A 16738-nucleotide genomic window follows, 5' to 3' on the forward strand; every position below is an offset into this window, starting at 1 on the left:
TGCTCACGAGAAATGCTACAAGTCAAACTTAAAAGAGTTTGGAAAGGGAAGTTAAATGTTACCCCTTTTATAGTAACAAAAATTTCATTTGAACTATGGAAACTTACAGCCTGGGTACTCTATTTCTTTAGCCCATTTTTTAAAACCAGTATTTCTGGAAACTTAAATAGATTTTTAAAAATTAATTTCTGCTTGCTTTAATAATGTTGACTCTTATGGTTGGGTTTCAGTCAATTCAAGAAAGGTAGAAGATATCCTTCCCTCAGCAAAAATGGTCCTCCCAGACTTCAGTCACAGGCACAGATGGAGAGAAAGTAGTCCCTATTCTGTATTAGAGAAAAAAATTACTTCCTTGTAGACTGTGGAGTTCTAAGTGAACAGCAGGTCACTTCCTTTGTGATGTCACTGGCGTTGGTAGTCACTTGCCAGAGGTCAGTGGAAGATCTTTATGGGACGTTAAAGGATAAGTGGACAAGGGTTACAAATGGAGGGGGCTTGTGACCTCCTAAAAGCAATCAGTTTCCCTTCCCTCCACCCATGCCTCCATCTTCTATGTCGGAGAAACCAGGAAGAGAAAGCATCCCATAGGCTAATAAGGGCTGGTTTGGCCAAACCATGGTGAGTAAGGCAAGATAGAGTGCCAGAGGAAGGGACAAATGCACAATGATGGGGAAACTGTCCCTCGAGGGCCATTTTTAACTATCTGGGAGGAGAGGACCTTGAATTTGCTATTTCTTGAGGTTCTTCTGGGTCATTTTGTGTATGAGCCCACTGAGCATTGCCCCTAGGTCCTAGTCAAGTGGGTTGGTCTCTATTCAGACTGAGAAGGTGACACCTCAGAACATCAGACGCACCTTTAGAATCCCAGCATCTTCACAGGATTGTCCTATACCAGGAACAAGGGATCTGCCCCTCTAGAAACTCACATCATAGAGTCAAGTAAGAATGTAGACATTTAGAGGGTAATCTTTTTTCATTTAAAATGACTATGATTACACTTTCTATTTGAGAAACCATTAGATGGTAAGGGCAGGAACTGTCTTTTTGCCTTTTTTTTTATCCTAGTGCTTGGCACATAATAGGTGTTTAATAAATGTTTATTGATTAACAGAAACCAAACAGAATTTTCTCCTTCGGAAAACCTGATAAGGAAATGTCTCTTTCTGGAGTTTTGCCCTATAAATGGATGTTTGGAGATCCAAGCTTCACTTGGAAACAGGGGCCTTGTCTGGATTTTTCTCTTAAGGAACTTGAATAATTTCTTAATTCTGCCATCAAAATACTCTAAACACTAGCATAAGTTAAAATTCTGTGCTCCAAAGCAAAAACTTTGCCGAGATGATCCCACTGTAACCTACCATGCTTGGAAAATTCCAAACCATGCACCTCTGGGGAAATCCTTCCTTTTATGGATTCCAAAGTCCTTCAGGGGGTATAAATCGTGCTGGGTTGTCACATTTTCTAGATAATTAAAACATAACCTCCTTTAGAAAAACAAAAAAAATTATTTTAGTTATTTTGGATGAGAATCTTATTTCTACAGTTGCCTTTATTATTCAGACCTATGATTTCACGGGTATAGGGGACCTCCCTTTACCAGTACAAATCTGTAATTGTTCTATATCTTGCTATCTTGGAGAATTGCCAGAGAATTGAAAGGTTAAGTGATTTGTCCAGGATTAGACTGTCAATTAATCAATAAGCATTTATTAAGTGACTACTATATGCCAGGCACTGTGCTAAGCACTAGGAATACAAAAAGAAGTAAAAGACAGTTCCTGCCTTTAAGAAGATCACAACTCAGTCAAGCCAGTATGTGTCAGAAATTAGATTTGAACCCAGGTCACACCAAAAAAACATTGAATTTAGAGTTAGAAGCCATAAATTCAAATACCAGTATTGCTGCTTACTACCTAAGGCAGGTAGGTAGTGGAATGGATAGAGTGCTGATCCTGGAGCCAGGAAAACTCCTGAGTTCAAATCTGTCCTCTGACACTTACTAGCAGTGTGACCCTGGGTAAATCACTTAACCCTGCTTGCCTCAGTTTCCTCATTAATAAAATAAGCTGGAGAAGGAAATGACAAACCATTCCAGTATCTCTGCCAAGAAAACCCCAAATGGGGTTACACAGACTCAGATATGACTGAAGTGAGTAAACAGCAACTAAATCTATGAGTTATATATTATATATATATATATATATATATATACATATATATGTATATATGTGTGTGCGTGTGAGTGTGTGTGTATAAAATCTAACTGATGTGACCTTAGGCAACTTATTTTATCCATTTTGGTGCCACTTTCTTTTATTTGCCAAATGAACAGACTGGGATAAATAATCTCTAAGGTATCTTGAAACTTTAAATTTAATAAGATTTTAAGATTATCTCTTTGCTCCCACTGTAAATAGTTTTAGACTATTGTGATTTTTTTTAGAAATGTTCTTTTTATCTGTTTTACATATTTTTCTAACTTCCTACTTCTCTGGAAATTGTGACTTCTTTATACTATGAGTGCAGATATTCCTGTATCAAGCCCTTCCTTCTATTTTTCTGGTTCTGATCACCTGTGAGCTTAAAAGACCAAGAAGAAATTGAACTCTAAACCACAAAGAGCTGAGTTCAGGTCCTGGCTCTGACATATCCTGCTTGTGCAACTCTGGGCAAGCCACATAACTTCTCAATGCTCTAGGCAATTCTCTGAGACAAGGGTGCTAATCAGCACCGGTAGAGAGAGTTTCCTTGTGCCAACGAAATCATAGGCTTATTTCCTATCCCTATGAGTAAAGTAAGTTTATATTTTAGATTCCTTTTCTTTATTCACAAAGCCAGCAGTTCAGTTCAAGCCCTAATCACCTCTCACTTTGACTATTGCAATGGCTTCCTACTGGTCTCCTTGCCTCAAACCTTTCCCCACTCCAGTCTATCCTCTATGAAGTTGCCAAAGCGTTTTTTCTGAAGCACCACTCTGATCTTTCATTCTCTTTCTCATTAAACTCAATTAGTTCCCTATTGCCTCTAGGATAAAACAGAAACTCTTCTGTTTGACTTTTAAAGTCCTATACTACTGGACCTCCAACTGTCTTTCCAACCATATTATACATTCCTTCCCTTCTCACACTATGTGGGAATTCAGCCATGCCCTTTCCCCAAATATATACTGGCTTCTAAGTGCTGAGGTCCTATTAGGACCCAAGGAAGGTATGAAAGATATATCTCTGTGCCTTAGGCCTAGTAAATCTGAATCATTTTTCCCACTTTTCTATTTGGATATGATCCAAGAGACTTTTGATTTTGGTCCTAGGGCTTCAGCAGTTTTCACTTTCTAAACCTTCTCTTACTATTTGAGCCTCAAGTCACCTGGAGCTCTCTGATTCTTGAGCCTGATTGACTTCCCAGATTCAGAGATCCCACTGGATGCCCTAGTCTGACATCTGTTCTGTATTCTCTCTCTTACATTCATCGACCATATACTTCCACCATATAATTTCACTTCCAGAGTATATTTACTCAGAAAAAGAAAATACACAAGTTCAGAAATAATACACCAGAGTAAGGCCATTCACTGCAAGCTCATATAGAAGAAAACTAGCATATTATTATCATATAAAAGAAACTTGTCCCAGGCTAAGTGGCTGAGCATTTTTCTTTCCAAGACAAAGTTAAGTCACTTGCCCAGGGTCACACAGCTAATAAGTGTCAAGTGTCTTAGGGTGGATTTGAACTCAGGTCCGCCTAACTCCAAGGCTATGCTCTATCCACTGTGCCACTTAGCTGCCCAGTGGCTGAGCTTTGTATCCTGAGTTTTTACAAAATTTTTCAAGATTCAGCCTATCCCATGACACTCTCCAAACCAGGTATTCCAAATTAACCCACCCTGCTTTCACCTAGCCATAATCCTTCCTCCTCCCCAAAATAGAATTGTATTTCCTGTCCTTCTTCTAACAACATTACTCTCCCTCCCCCTCCCTCAACCCTCTTAATTCTCTCACCTTGATACTGTGGACCAGACTTATTAGTTCATTCTACAATCTAAATGTGTTTTCAGCAAATCAGGAAAACTCTTGATTAGACATAGAGTTATGGATGTTCAGACTGCATTCATACTTGATCACTAACTTTCCACTCCATGTCCAATAAACAAAAAAGAAATGAGAATAAATATTGTAATATCAAAAACAGACGATGCCAATGCTCTGGAGTTGTACAAAGATATACTACTAGATAGCTTCCCAGAAGTTCCTAGATCTCTTTATACATTCTTTTTGAAAAGCATTGCTATGTTTTGTTTTTAGATCATGTTCATTTCAGAGGAGGAAAATCTTCTCCCTCTCAGAAAGCCATTCGTTATTACAACGAAGAAGAAAAGAAAAAAAGAAAAATTTAGCAAAACTAACAAATACCTCAGCAAAGTCAGATATTCAGTGCTCCACATCCATACTGTGAAGAAGAGATCTACAGGGACATCCACCAATGTCTTGTTTGGAACCAAGCTTGATAACTTGGATTTCGTGGCATTCAATGGGAATGGTTGTGGCTGTTTCTATTTCTAGTGTAGTCATGTGTATTGTTTTCCTAGTTCTGCTTATTTTATTCTTTATCATAAAATAAGTCTTCTCATACTTCTCTATATTCTTCACATGCATTGTTTCTTAAAGCATGGAAATAATTCCATTACACACACCCTCAATTTGTTTATCCATTCCCTAACGGAGGGATTTGTTGTTGTTATTCAGTTGTTTTAGTTGTGTCCAACTCTTTATGATCCCCACTTAGGATTTTCTTGGTAGAGATAATGGGGTAGTTTACCATTTCCTTCTCTAGCTCATTTTATGGATAAGGAAACTGAGGCAAATAGGTTTAAGTGACTTGCCCAGGCTCACACAGTTAGTAGGTGTCTGAGGCCATATTTGAATTCACCAAGATGAGTCTCCTTGATTCCAGGTCTGGTGTTCTATTCACTTTGCCACCTAGCTCCTCAGCTCCAATGGATATCTACTTTATTTTCCAGTTCTTTGCTGTGACAAAAAAAAAAAAAGTGTTGCTGTAAATCTTTTGATCTACATAGGTCCTTTCTTTTTATCTTTGACTTCCTTGGGATATATGCCTAGAAGTGGAATTTATGGGTCAAATGAATGGGCATTTTAGTCACTTTCCAAATTGCTTTCCAGAATGTTTGGACCAATTCACAGTTCCACCAACAGAGCATTACAACGGTTATCTTTTCATAACCACTCCACCATTTACTATTCCCATCTTTGATCACCTTTACCAATTGCTCAATACATTATTTTTAATAGATTTTATTTGTATGTTTTTGTTCTATATCTCCTAGATTTCCTGCCACATCTCTCCCCTTCCCCTTCTCAGTGTGAGTGTATTTGGTGATTTCCATTTTACCAATGGACAAATGAAGGTATTTCAATGCTGTGTCCATGTGGTGGCATAAATATAGCCACCAAAGCAGTGTGGTTTGAGGGGTGATAGAAAACCTGTTTGACCCAAATTGTTTTGTGGACCATATATATTCCAGCATGATTCGACTTGTAATGCAAACCTGTATTTGTTAACTAGATTTGGGTAATACGTATATAGAAGCCAAACAGTCATCTTGACTTTTTGTTTTGTCACTGGACTCTGATGACTCAGGAGGAGAGAGGGAGGCTAATGACTGTGCTCTGCTTCACTTAAAGCCAGTTCACAAGCAAATCAAGACATCACTCTGGTGATATCATTGATCCTCTTTGAGAACAAAGGATGAACAAGATAGAGAGGCAGAGTGATGTGTATTAAAAGGACTGGTAGTCAGGACAAAAAACTAGGTTCTAGACCTTGCTCTGTTTCTAACAGTCTATGGCTTTGGATTTGTTGTTTCATGTCTCTATATGCTAAAATATTCCTAGTAGCTTTTTTCACAGTAGCAAAGCACTGGAAACAAAGAAGGTATCTGTCAATTAGGAAATGACTGAATAAACCATCATTTATAGATGTAATGGAATGTTATTGTTGTACCACAAGAAACAATGAATATGAGGAATTCAGAGAAACATAGGAAGACTTGGAGGAAATGATACAGAGGGAAGAAAATGGAAACAGAACAATGCACCCAATGACTAAAATAAAAATAGTATTAACAGCAATCAAATTCAGATCAAATATAAACGCTAATGGTTTGGTAGAACAGATGCCAAAACACACCTCCATTTTCTTGGTAGGGAGGCAGGAACACAACTGGGGCCAAATGTATACCCAGATGCATCTAGTCACCGTGTTGACTGATTTTGCTTAATTGTTTTTTCTTTGTGGGAGGACTCAGTTTCCTATCAGGAAATGATTATGTTGTAAAAAAAACATAAAACATAAAAAATACCCATGCATATTTTGTTTTTCTTTAAATGAAGGTGTTGTATTACATGTTCTCTAAAGTTTCTTCCAGGTTCTTCTATTTTAATTTTTATTATATTTAGTCTATTTTATTTTATTTCTCCAGTTCCCTCTAACAATGAGCTGGAGAAGGAAATGGAAAATCACTCCATTATCTTTGCCAAGAACACCCCAAAGTGGGGTCATGGAAAGTCAGACACAACTGAAGCGACTGAAAGCAACAACAGATATTTCTCAATTACATTTTAATCTGGTTCTTCAGTGTTTGGGAGAGCTGTGGGCAGAGGGAGGTCAGCACGTCTGGTGTTGAACACCTCTGCTCTAGGCAACTTTCTAAGACTATGTTTCAGAAAATGTGCTGCCTTGTATTGTTTGAGGAAGTTACTCAAAAGGGAGCTCCATATGCCAACAAAATCACAGATCCAATCCATATCCCTATTCATACAACACTTTATAGTTATACCAATGATGGCTAACATTTACATAGCTTACTATATTTTAAAAATATTTTATTTCCAATTACAGGTGAAATTTTTAAACATTCCTTTAAGGAATATTTGAGTTCCAAATTCTCTTCCTCCCTTCCTCTTCTCCCCACCTCATTGAGAAGGTGAGCAATTTGATAAAGATTATGTATGCACAGTCATGCCAATTTCCATATTAGTCATGTTAAAGAAAACACAGACCCCTGCCCCGCCCAAAACCAAGAACAATAAGTAAAAAGAAAAGTATGCTTTGATCTGTATTCAGACTCCATCAGTTCTTTCTCTGGAGATGGAGAGCACTTTTTCACCATAAGTCCTTCTTAATTGTCTTGGATCATTTATTGTTGAGAATAGGTAAATCATTCACAGCTGATTATCATACAGTATTGTTATTGCTGTCTACAGTGTTCTCCTGAATCTGTTTACTTCACTTTGTATCAGTTCATGTAAGTCTTTCCAGGTTTTTCTAAAACCATCTATCTCATCATTTCTTATAATACAATATTATTCTATCACAATCATATATCATAACTTGTTCAGCCATTTCCGAATTAATGGACACCTCCTCAATTTTGAATTCTTTTCCACCACAAAAAGAGCTGTTATAAATATTAATTTACCCATACATCCTTTTCCTTTTTTAAAAAAAGTCTCTGGGACACAGACCTAGTAGTGATATTACTGGGTCGAAGGGTATACACAGTTTTACACCTTTGGCATAGTTCCAAATTGCTCTCCAGAATAGCTGGATCAGTTCACAGTTCCACCAATAGTGCATTAGTGTCCCAATTTTGTGACATCCCCCTCAACATTTGTCATTTTTCCATTTCCATTATATTAGCCATTCTGATAGGTATGAGGTGGTACCTCAGAGTTGTTCCAATATCCATTTCTCTAATCAATGGTAATTTAGAGCACTTTTTCATATGACTATAGATAGCTTTGGTTTCTTCATCTGAAAATTGCCTGTTCATATCCTTTGACCATTTATCAATTGGGCAGTGACTTGTATTCTTAATATTTTGACTCAGTTCTCTATATATTTGAGAAATGAGGCCTTTATCAGAGAAACTTCCTGTAAAATATTTTCCCAGTTTCCTGATTTCCTTCTAATCTTGATTGTATTGGTTTTCTTTGTGCAAAATAATTTTAATTTAAGTTAATTTAATTAAGTTCTAGTCCCAAAAGCTTAGATCTTTGCATTTATCAAACACTAGATTACTATTATTATTACCTATTATATAGTTCGTACCTAATCTATTTCATTGACCCACCATTCTCTTTATGAGCCAGTACCAGATTGTTCTGATGACTACCACTTTGTAATACTGTTTGAGATCTGGTATGGCTAAACCACCTTCCTTCACATTTTTAAATTGACTGTCTTCATATTCTTGTCTTTTTGACCTTCCAGATGAATTTTGTTTGCTTTTTCCAGTTCTATAAGGTAATTTTCTGGTAGTTTGATTGGTATGACACTGAATAAGTAAATTAATTTAGGTAGAATTATAATTTTATTATACTGGTTTGGCTTACCCATAAGCAATGGATTTTCCATTTTTTAGATCTGATTTTATGTGTAGCCCTTAGTATATTCTAGGCGCTGTGCTAAGCACTTTACAGTTTTCTCATATATTCCCCCAAACAACCTGGAAGGTAGATGCTATATTATCTTCACTTTACAGATGAGGAAACTGAGACAAAGAGCTATTAGGTAACACAGCTAGTTAGTTGTTATTTAGCTGGTGTCTGAGTCCAAATCGGAACTCAGATACTGTGCCCCCTAGCTGCCCAAAGCTACAAAAGGACTTTACACACACATGAACAACAATGATAATCGTAAGGTTTAGATAGCATTTACTATGTACCGGGTACTGGGCTAAGTGCTTTACAATTATTGACTATTATTATCTCATTTGGTCCTCACAACAACCCTGGGAAGTAGGTGTTATTAGTGCCCCATTTTACAGATGAAGAAACTGAGGCAAAGAGAGGTTAAGTGACTTGCCCAGGGTCAAAAACTAGTAAGTGTTAGAGGCTAGATTTTAACTCAGATCTTCCTGACTCCAGTCTCTCTCCACTGTTCAATCTATACTTCTAACTATACCCCCTGAGGTAGGCAAAGGTATGGTACAATGGAAAGAATTATGAATTAGAAATCGGAAGTTTTACGTTTGATTTGTGCCTAGCCATTTACTGTGTGGGACCTTGAGCAAGCCACTTTGGACCCCAACTTCCTCATTTGTAAAAGGAGAAGATTCAAGGAGACCACTTCTAAGGTCCCTTTGGGCTCTAAATCTATTTTGATTCCCATTTTGCAGATGAGAGAATTTTCAGAGAAGGTGACTGTCACAAGTTTATACAGCCACTAAATGGTGATGGATAAAGTGCTTGACCTGAAGTCAGGAAGATCTTCCTGAATTCAAATCTGGCTTCAGACACTTGTGACCCTGGCCAAGTCACTTAACCCTGTTGGCCTCAGTTTCCTCATCTGTAAAATGAGCCAGAGAAGGAAATGGCAAACCACTCCAGTATCTTGGCCAAGAAAACCTTAAATGAGGTCACAAAGAGTTGGATACAACTGAGAAGATTGAACAAGAACCACAACAAAGGTGACAGAGGAATTTTTTTTCCGTTAGTCTCTATTTTAGTGCCTTAAAACTCACACACACACACACACACACACACACACACACAAATTCACTTGCATTTTAATTTCACTGCTGTGGACTCTGAAAGGCACAACTCCCTCCAGCACCTAAACTGAGAGCAGTTGTAGTGGGATTAAGCTTTGTCCAATGCAAGAAGGACGAGTAAATTTAACTAGAGATGGCCAAGCCAGAACTGGGTAACACTTATGGCTCCCTAGGATTGTATGGTTGGTAATTTGCAGATCGTCCCTTTGCTGGTAAAGGCTATGAGGCGCTGAGGTTGTATTTGCTGCATTGTTGCTGAAGGGAGTTGAGGAGACGCCTATTACCTTCTAGAGACTGATGCTTTTGCCTTCGCGCACTGTGTCAGGGGAGCGTCTCATTCTGACTGGTTTGGATGGATGCAGAGCAGCAGAATATGAGAGTAAAATCCTAGCACACGAGCAGTGGGAACTAGGCTAATTCAGCAACAGCTGTAGAAAGGGAAGTATGTCTGCCAGGGGGTAATTTGTACCTTGTTGGCTAAGTGACTCTCGGTGCCCACTCCAGGGTATCTGAATCTGATAATCCAGCCTGGGTTCCTAGGCAGGTCAGGCGCGCTGGCGAGGGGTGGGGCCAGAACGTTGAACTGAGCGATACTGTCTTGAAAAGGGGAGGAGCTCATTGAAGGCTTGGGCAAGGATGCTGCTTTGCCAGTGATGCAGCGGGGAATTTGTAGACAATCCCTTGGCAGGTGGGGCTCGCTGGCTTCTTTCCTGGGCTGATGGGGAGAAGGACCCGGCAGATCCCTGCTGCCTTCTCACAGGTATGAAGATCCTTCTCATTGATGGCACTCTGGGGCTTAGGAATGATTTGGACAGTGGGGAGAGGCGAGCTTCAGGGTTGGCAGGGTGACTGAGGAGGCCAGGGAAGGAAGGAGGGTGAAGGGAGAGGTTGGGTGGTTATGCAGTTGGTATTGATTGAGATTCAAGAAGGGCCCTGAAATCCAGACTCTAAGGAAGTGGGGAAGGAGGGAGGACGGAAGTGGAGCCTGGAGGGTGGGTGTGGGTGTGGGTGTGGGGGAGAGAAGTAGGGCTTGGTCTTTGGGAAAGGAACATATTGTGGTTCTGCTGTGTTCTGGACCTTGGCCTTCTGGGCAGAAATCTGAGGGTGGCACTTTCTGTGGCATCATTCAGAGCCTTTCGGATGGCAGCCCTTTTTTGCCTTGTGCCTGGGGAAGAGGCAGTAAGGACAAGCTGGCAATGGGTAAGGAGCTGAATTTAGAAGAACTGTTTGCCATTCTGACAAAGATAAATGAGGATGTCCCCTAGGGGTTTGGTCCTCAATCGTGGTGCTGTCCTGCTGTTAAACCAGAAGTTCCTGCTAACTTTTTGGAGGTAGGGTGGGGTGGTATCCCTGAACTAAGGAATCCCCAGAACTCTCTGCCAAGACACTTTAAGGGTTGGGGTTGGGGGTAGGGTGGGGATTGTTATTCTCCTCATCCAACAAGCTGCCTCCTTAATCTACTGGTTTACTAATAAGGGTGTCATGGCAACATCACTGTCAGTACTCACTGGCTCACTCCTGGTGGCTGTTTGAAGGCCCTGTTGTCGCCTCAGCCATCTGGAGTGTTGAGCAGAGGAAGGAGTGGGGGAGGCCCTCACCTGCCATCTTTCACCCAGAAGCTTTCAAGCAGACATCATATGTCATCCTAGCCCTAGGCTCAGGGGGCAGATTTGCAGTTTGAAGATATTAACCTCCTGTTTTATAGTTGGGGAAACTGAGGCACAGAGGGAGAAGTGACTTATCTAAGATCACAAATCAAAGCTTTAACAGAGCCGTATCTTCCAGACACTGCTTTGCCCTTTAGAAGAGGAGAATACTGCTTTTTCTACTCTTCCCTCTCCTCCCCCTCAGTTCTGTCCCACTTAACCTGCTGCTGTATAATGGGTGGGGCCTGTGTGGTTCCCTGCCTCCCCATATCTCTCTTTTCATCATCTTTGAAAATAGAGATAAAGTTGCCAACTTCCTAGGCTTGCACAGAGCATTGGATGTTTGTAAATTGTTTACAAAATGAATCAGAAGTTATAAGTGCCATGATATCTTATTTATTATGAATACTTGTCTAAGATGATGGAACAGTGGTACCTTCTCTCTTGAAGACATGAGAGGGAGGGGTCCAAGCCAGGATTCTAGTATTATTTTGTCCTAGGTCTGTCTGGGGATCTCCTGAGCTAGGATACTTCCTGATATAATGGTAGGGGCTTGATAGGAATGAGGAAAAAGAATTTTCTTCTTTAACCATCTCAGCTCAAAAGGAAAACCCAGGAAGTATAGATTTCACCATCTGGGGAAAGACCAAAAGGTTGAGGTGAGCTGTTTTGGAGTGTGCTGTTCTCTTGAGGGGTACAAGCCAATCACACTATTTTCTTTTACTGACTCAGAACTTGTCCTCCTCCTGGCTGACAATTATGACAAATGATGACTGAATTTGTAAACAGGGCCTATTGAGTCTTTTTGTGATTAGGCCTTTAGGAAGGCAGAGGCCTGAGTGGTCTGTTCATATGCTTTAGAAACAAATCCAAAAGGATGTTATATTGGATCCTGGAGGTGATGAGGATCCACTGGAGTTTATTGATATGGACAGACTTTAGGAAGCTCAATCTGACAGAAGAGTGAAGGATGAATTGGAGTGGAGAGAGACTCAAGTCAGGAGGCCCATCAGCAAGCTATTATAACAGCCCAGACGTAAGGTGATCAGGGCCTGCACCATTGTGGCAGCATTGACAGAGGAAAGAAGAGGGCTTATTGAAGAGATGTTGCAAAGGTGAAATCAATAGGCCTTGGTAACAGATTGGATATGGGAGATGAGAGATAGTGAGGGTATATGGGAAAGATGTTATGAAGGTAACATTCATTGATGCAGATCGGCTACTCTTCTGTAATATGGAATCTCAATTTCCTGAGCCAGCAGAGGGTAAAAGACTCCCCCAGGATCACACATATCCTGGATATGTCATATCCAGGACTTAGCCCAAGTCTTCCTAATTTCATGATGGTGTCCATTATTCCATTCTACCTCTCTCTCCCCCTACTGACTTATCACACTGACTTATACATGCCTCATAGCAGAATTTTTCAGCCTTAAAAATACGTATATACTTAGAAATCGAGTAATGCTAGAAAGTTCCCTTGTTATAATGCTTTTGACCCACTCCCCCAATCCTGTGTATATTTCCTTCTTCTCCTCCTCTTCTTCCTCCTTCTACTCCTTCTCCTCCTCTGCCTCCTTCTCCTTCTCCTCCTCCTCCTCCTCCTTCTTCTTTTCCTTTGCCTTCTCCTCCTTGTCCTTCTCCTCCTCCCTCTTCAGTCATGTTCCACTCTTCATGACCCCATTTTGGGCTTCCTTGGCAAGGATACTGGAGTAGTTTGCCATTTCCTTCTCCAACTCATTTTGCAGATGAGGAAACTGAGGCAAACAAGGTTAAGTGACTTGTCCAGGGTCACACAGCTAGTAAGTATCAAGAGTCCAGATTTGAACTCAGGAAAATGAGTCTTCCTGATTTCAGGTCCTGACACCCTATCCACTGTATCACCTAACTGCCCATCTTTTCCAAAAAACAGCTACAAACCTTGCCTCGATTGGCTCTGGTATTGATCTAGAAATCATAGAAGTTCAAACATAGAAGGTACTTTAGAGAGCAAACCCCTTCATTTTACAGAAGGGGAAATGAGGCTCAGAAAGGCAAATTTAGTAAGTCAATAAACATTTATTAAATGCCTACTATGTGCCAGGCACTGTGGATACAAAGAAAGTCAAAAGACAGTCCCTGATCTCAAGAAGTTCATAGTCTGGGGGAGATGACATGCAAAGAATTATGTACAAATGATGTATAGACAGGATAAATGAGGGTGGTCTGGTGCTATGATTAAGGAAGAACAGGCTTTTTGGAGAAAGTAAGACTTTAACTGGAACTTGAAGGAAGCCTGGAAAGTTAGGAAGTACATATGTAAAGGAAGAGTTCCAGGCAAGGGGTGACTTATCCAAGTTCATGTAGCTTTTTTGTGACAGAACCAGTAATAGACATCCTGGTCTCCTGGTTCCTAGTCTATGGCTCTTTGCAGTTACCCACTGATGCCTTGGTGAGTCAGTAGCAAAACAAGAGATAATCATTTCTCTCCATGGTGCTGACATGCTTGTAGGTCTAGATCACTCATTATCAAGAGGCAAGCCGTCAAAGCAGAAGTAAATTTCTACCATCTATTGCTCATTATTAACTTGTTGAAAAAGGAAGTATCTCAGATGGAAGAAGCCAATGCAATCCATTTCCTTCCCTGTGACTCATCCTTAAAACAAAACCAGATATCCCGGTTTTGGCTTCATAGAGAGGAGCAAAAAACAGTCTTCCTATCCTGTACAAATGATAGCAGCTTATGATACCTTACATGGGCAGGGCATGCAGTCAAAAATAATAAAGGATAATACAGTGGGCTATCTGGCATGACCAGAAGAGAGCAGGAATTGGTTGATCAATCTGGTTGGTTGATAAAGAATTCTAATTAATAAGGAGTTACTATAGATGCCAATTTTAAGATACTGAAACTTCAGTATGATAGACCCAACACTCAAACCAAGGTAGCTTAGTATGGTAGATAGAGTGGCATTAGAGTCAAGAAGACCTGTCTATATTGCCTACTTAAAGAAGCCTATTCATTGAATGGGTGTATCTCACTCAAAGTGAGAATCTGATAAAACCTTAGTCTAAAATGGCCAGGGTCTCCCATTGCATCCTGGGCTATCTCCAGTCATCCAGATGAATATCAGGCCACTGGATCCAGAGGGCTCTGGAGAAGAAAGTGAGGTTGGTGACCTTGCACAGCCCTCCCTCACTCAAATCAAAGTCAAGTGCAAATCATGTCATCATCTTGATGTCATGGTCCTCTTCTAAAATGAAGGACAAACACAACAGGCAAAACACTTAACATGTCAGCACCTCAAGCAACTCTTTTAAGTGCTAGACAGTGGCAGATCTACTTTGGATGAGGAAATTTCCTCACTGGGCAACAGTGAAATCACAGGTTTAGATAAAAAAAATCACAACATTCATACTATACTGGACATGATAATAACTCACATTTATATTTAGGTATGAACTTAGTGTAAAATTCTACTTATTGTTCAATTCTCAGGTTAAATTCCACAACCTCTGGGCATCCTTCACGAATCTACCCTCATTGCCCCACCTTGTAAGTCAGAAGTGATCCCTCTCTTCTCTAAACTGGTTTTTTCCTGTTTTATTCCCTACCCCCATTGGACTCTTAGCTCATTGAGGGCAAAGAGCCAACCATCTTTGCATGTCTCATAGGCTTACGATCAATTTATGTCTTTTGAGTCATTGTCGGTATGAGTGATAGAATGTTAGACTTGGTGTCAGGAAAGCCTAGGTTTATATCTTGCCTCTCATGCTCATAGACAACTCTTAGATGAGTTGATTAAGCATTCTGGGCCTCAGTTTCCTCATCTTTTATGCAGAGATAATGATACCTCGATTGGGTTGTTGTGAGGGTCAAATGAGTGAAACACTTTGCAAACTTTAAGCCACCATTTAAATGTCAGACATGATTAGTGGTGTTTTTGTTATTGAATTAGTATGCTTTGAGTTTAGTGGTAACCGAAGAAAGCTCAGGCCCTTTGAGAAGCAGTATATTATGGAAAGAGGAACTAGGCTAGACCAGTGCTTTGTTGGACAGATTAACATATCCTAACTCGAAGGACACAGTTTGAGTATTAGGTATATTTAATTGCAGTTTAAACCATGTGTCCATCCATCATTAAAGCATAGTCATTTGGCCCCTTTTTTACAGTACTGGTCTTAGTACTCAGCCTAAAAATCCCAGGTAGTACAGAAGAACTTGGAATTTTGCCATTAATGAATCCAGGATTGAATCCTGGCTGTTCAATTTACTACCTCCAATCTTTGATAGAATATGAACTCTTAAGAGCAGGGATTGTATCATTTTTGTCTTTGTATCACCATTACATAGCATAGTGTCTGGTATGCAGTAGGCACATAATAAATGCTTGTTGATTGGTTGATTGTTTTAAGGCAAGTTACTTTACCTCTTGGACCCAAGTTTCTTCATCTGTAGTCTTTGGGGGTTGAACGAGTCCCAATAGACTTGAGATGGAAGGAATATTAGAAGTCAATTTGTCGATTTTGTAGGTAAAAAAAGCTCAGGGAGGAAATAGGAAAGTCACAATTTGAATCCAATTCTTCTGACTCCAAATCCAATAATATCTTCTGTTTATTCCCAAAGTCCTTCCAGTACCAAATTTTATGATTTATTTACTATTCCAGGGGAACAGTAATACTATGCTCAGAAAAAAATTCTGTCCCCAAGGAAGGAAATATATGTCTTCTTGCCTGGCACCTACTGTGGCAAGACCAATGAGATAATAATTCTGAATTTGTAGACAGGCCTAGAATGGGGTAATTGTCTTGTACCCTCCACAGGGAGCAGCTTCCTAGCAAAAAACCTTTGGTTCACATATTCCCATCACCTAGCACAGTACCTGGCACATAGTAGATACTTGATAAATGTTTGTTGATTGGTTGATTAAAATTTGATTGATTTTAGAATAGGAATTTGTTGATTGATTGATTAGAATCATTCCAATATTCACTAAGGAAAGGTAAATGGATTTCTTTTTTCCCTAGCTACTCCCTGCCTTTATAGTCCCTGGACAGCATTCCCTTTTGGGATCTTTTATCCCCTAAAAGGCTGTCTTTGATGGTCACTTCCTAGGATTTAGGGTCTGAAAGGAATCTTAGCAATGATCTATTGCAGGGGTTCTTAAACTTTTAGTATCATGGGCCTCTTTGGCTGGTGAAGCTTATGGTCCCCTCCTCAGGGGGAAAAATATTTTTAAATAATAGAAGGAAGTACTAGATTTCATTTAGAGGTCAATGAAAATAAAGATATAATTTTTTCCCATTCCCTCTGAAATGAACCCTCTGAAATCTTGCCATTGAGCCCCGGAGGGTCCGAGAACCACAGGTTATGAGACCAACCTAGTCCAACCTTATTTTACAAATGGGGAAACTAGTTTAGAGAGGAGAAAGCTCACACATCTAATAGCAGGATTTGAATGCAGTCTCTGACTCCTACTGTCTTGTTTTTTCCACTAAAGCAAATTGCCTCAGCCTTTAAGTTGATTTCCCTGTAGGGAGA

General features: G+C 39.9%; 1 protein-coding gene across 9 annotated transcripts in view; it reads left to right on the forward strand.

Moving 5' to 3' along the window:
• Positions 1-387: 387 nt before the first annotated feature.
• Positions 388-16738, forward strand: part of TMEM63C (transmembrane protein 63C) — a 134186-nt gene continuing 117835 nt past the window's right edge. For 7 of the 9 annotated variants that reach the window (XR_011970712.1, XR_011970713.1, XM_072624977.1 and 4 more), the window contains exon 1: positions 407-618. The gene's annotated coding sequence lies outside the window, so the exon portion shown is untranslated. Of the gene's footprint in view, positions 619-10181; positions 10332-16738 lie in introns of those variants that run through there. The other 2 variants (XM_072624978.1, XM_072624981.1) reach the window with 2 other exon arrangements.

The sequence above is a fragment of the Notamacropus eugenii genome, chromosome 7 (assembly GCF_028372415.1).
Source record: "Notamacropus eugenii isolate mMacEug1 chromosome 7, mMacEug1.pri_v2, whole genome shotgun sequence".
NCBI classification, from domain to species: Eukaryota; Metazoa; Chordata; class Mammalia; order Diprotodontia; family Macropodidae; genus Notamacropus; species Notamacropus eugenii.